The sequence below is a fragment of the Numenius arquata genome, chromosome 7, assembly GCF_964106895.1.
Source record: "Numenius arquata chromosome 7, bNumArq3.hap1.1, whole genome shotgun sequence".
Classification (NCBI taxonomy): domain Eukaryota; kingdom Metazoa; phylum Chordata; class Aves; order Charadriiformes; family Scolopacidae; genus Numenius; species Numenius arquata.
In genome coordinates, this window is record NC_133582.1 from 62,383,832 (window position 1) to 62,387,412 (window position 3,581).

Genomic DNA, 3,581 nt, shown 5'->3' on the forward strand with positions numbered 1-3,581 from the left:
ATCAGCATTTTTGAATCAATAAATTTAAAAGAATCAGTGAAACCTTCAAGAAAGCATCTAGGAAAGAGTCTCTACTTTTTACAGAAGAAAAATACGGCTGTTTTAGAACTGAGGAAGGTGTATTTTTTAATCTATACTACTGCATATGTAGCAGCTGAAACCTATCACCTGAACGTGTTTCACACCAGGCACCCTCCTGCTCCTCCTTCAGATCCTCTTTTAGCTTCTCACTCCGATTTCAGGATTGAGATTCTGCCTTCTTCAAGGCCAGTACTGATAACAGCTCCCTTAATAACTCTTGGGTCAGAAATTCCACCTGAGCTCTGTGAACCCAGGCAAAACAACGACTGTCCAAGGAGCAGCAACGGCAGATTCTACTGAGTCAATCCCATGAAAGACATGGAGTAACAGTGTCTCACGCGATGCTGCGTCACACATTAACAATCAATGACTAAAGCAAATGCAGAGCAGGAGCTCACAGTGAGTCTTTAATATAATGGATAAAACACCAAATATTAGCAAATATTCGGGACTTGTGAAGGAAGGAAAAAGATTTATATTTCTTTTTGTCAGGCTGTCAGCTCTCAAATAATTCAAATTGAATGGTTGCAAGGATTCTTATATTTCTTCCCAAGACTTTTTAAGAGCCAGCTCCCAGTCAGGAGTGTGAAACGTTAATCTCTTAATTTTACATCTGTTTCCGTTTGGAGCAGGGTTTTTCCAGGTGGTCAGCGTGCATTTAAAATGATGCTTCTTTTTGCATGAGAGGAACCTTTCTGAGAATGAAAAAATACTTCTGCAAGGGAAAGGGGTGGGCGGGAGGGACGTGTCCCACCTGCCCTTGCCCTTTGGCAAACAGCCCGGTCTCATCTCCCCACGCCGGTGGAGCTCAGCGGACTCTCCAAGCGATGCGGTTCCATCCAGGTGGAGTCCAATGATGCTTCCCAGCACCACTGAGCCAATTCCATCGGTTCCTACACTCCTCCTCTTGCACACTGTGGTTCAGGGTAATTTGCATAAAGCATTTCCATTTTCCGGAGGCATTTATGAAGTCATTTCCATAGCTGACAACTGCATTTCAGCGAGAGATTCAGAGTGTGGCTTCTGGTCTCCTGCTAATTGAGGTTAGAAAGGCATTACTGATGTAAAAATAACCATGATATCCTGCAACTCAGTGCAAACCTGCTAATAATTCAGCTCGGGAAAGAAAACAATCTTTTTCATATTTTCTTCTTAAATGTCATTTACAGTCCTCATTTGTATTCCACGAAATAAAATCTTAACTGTCCGCGTGTTATGGTCTCCCAGTCAGTGTTTTGATTGTTTTGTTGATCGCTCACAGTGTATGTAACAATTTGATTTGACTTTAAGTTGATATTCTCCAGAGTTGGAGGAAAAACGAGCTCTTAAAAGACTGCAGATGAACAGTTGGACTGTTTTTAAAATCTTGGCTAGAATTTTTGCGATCAAAGTTCACATGCGATATTCCCGAAAACCAGGTTCATACAATACAGTTCACTGAAGAACCTCAGAGCTAAGCTGTAGCAACTCATCTAATTAACCTCTTCGCTAATAGGTGACACAAGTGAATCACAAAGGATTGTCTTCTCATTTTCAGATGCCTGTGATAACAGACACGGGAGGAGTCAGGAGGGCTATAGGGTGTCTGGGAGAGGTGTCATGCCTTTGTACATAAACCACACGATGGACCATATCATCTGACTGTTGTGATGCAAAAAATGATCATTCCTCTCCCGCTGACTCTGGGGGAGGAATCACATCTTCCTGTATAACCTCCAGATGGATCGGGCCATTTCACTCTACTGTCCTGCAAATAGTGGACATTCTTCTTCCAATGACTTTGAATAATACTTTTCCTTCTTAAGCTGCATTTTAAGGCATTAGAGTGTATTAGTAAAAATTATTAAATAAGCCTCTTAACATCTTGGCAAGAAATTCATGTTTTAGTGACAGGGAAACAGAAGAACAGGGATGTTAAAGATTTCGTTCCATCCCAGGATTCATTTTGCAAGTTTAGAATCCAATTATCTTCACTCTCCATCCTGTGCATCACTTTCTAGCCACAATTTCTGAGCCGGTGCCGAGCACTGGCTGGTGGACCTGGAACCAAGAGGCAACCCACCACCGGACACGGGCCGGTGGACCTCAAGACACCCACCACAGGGTGCAGGTTTGGTGAACTTGAACTGGGGTTAAATGGGGTAGAAACATTTTCATCCTGTAGGTGTCTAGAGTTTTTGCTCAACGTGATCCCTGCAGGGACAGAGGATTCCGGTCACTGTCCAAATATGAGTTGACGAGTCTGGCTTGTATCCACACCGTAGATGTTTGTATGTGGTGGCATAAATGTGTAGACTGTTATTTAATTCTAATTTATACAGCACGTCCCTTCTGACCATAAAAGTGACAACGACTTCTCACACTATTTTGAGGCAAAGATTACTTCTGTTGGCGAATGGACTGTGGGAGAAATCTTTCCTCATGGTCCACCATAAAACATAACCTAAGTTTGCTTTCGTCTACATTTACAGAAAACCATTAAAAGAACCTATGACTTTAAATTTAGAAATATAACGATCCTTTCTACACTATAATTAATGATCCTTTCCACACTACAGTTACTTCAGTCTTTGATCCCATGGCATAAAAATTGATGACATTTTGTTACTGCCTTCATTAAAAGCTGGATAAGGCGCTCAGATTTTCAGTGCCTTAAAAGATTTTTTTCTTAGAAGTGCATTGATGCATCCTTATGGAGAACAACGTTACACTTTCTTCCCAGTAGCTCCACTGACTCTGGCAAATAACACGAATGCAGAAATTAAATATATACTCTTGTGGCATAACGTAGTGCTGTACAGAAACACTGAGGTAAACTCTGAATGAGCCACCACCGCACGGGAAGCCATGTCACCCCATTAGCACCACGCTCTGGTACAGGTAATTAGCCCGGCTGCTGCACACCGCGCCACAGCCTACGAAAATCATCTTTATAAAGGTGCTACGAATGGGTAATTTATTTGTACTGGTCTTTCTGGAAAACAAGGGACTTGCAAGAGCTTTTGCAGATTTATGTTCAGGCATTAGCTTCTCTAATTAGTCATGAAACAAATTGGTTTGTGCATGATTTGTTGACCTATGAGAAAAATAAAGAGAATAAAAGAAGTACATGATGTTGTCTTGGTTTGGTTTGGGGGTTTTTTATACATATCTTTTTTTTTCTTTTTTTTTTTTTAAGTAACTCTCCAGTGGCCAAGCCCAAAGCCAGCTCCAGCACCCAGGAATCCTGATTCGCAGCCTCAATTTTGCCTTGCTGGACGAGGAACCAGGGATGATGTCTGGCTCTTTGGTCCTGAGAAATGTGCTGTGGGAAAATGCTCTGCCCCGATACAGGGCTGCAAAAGAGAAATACCTCTCCCCGCACTGAAATTCATTGTTGTTGAAGTCTCTGTTTTTGTTGAATTCTCTATTTTGACTGGTGAAAGCCTTTCCCACGTGTCTGAAAGGTCAAAATAACATACCATAAATCATCAAATTACTGCTTAATTGCACCTTAGGAA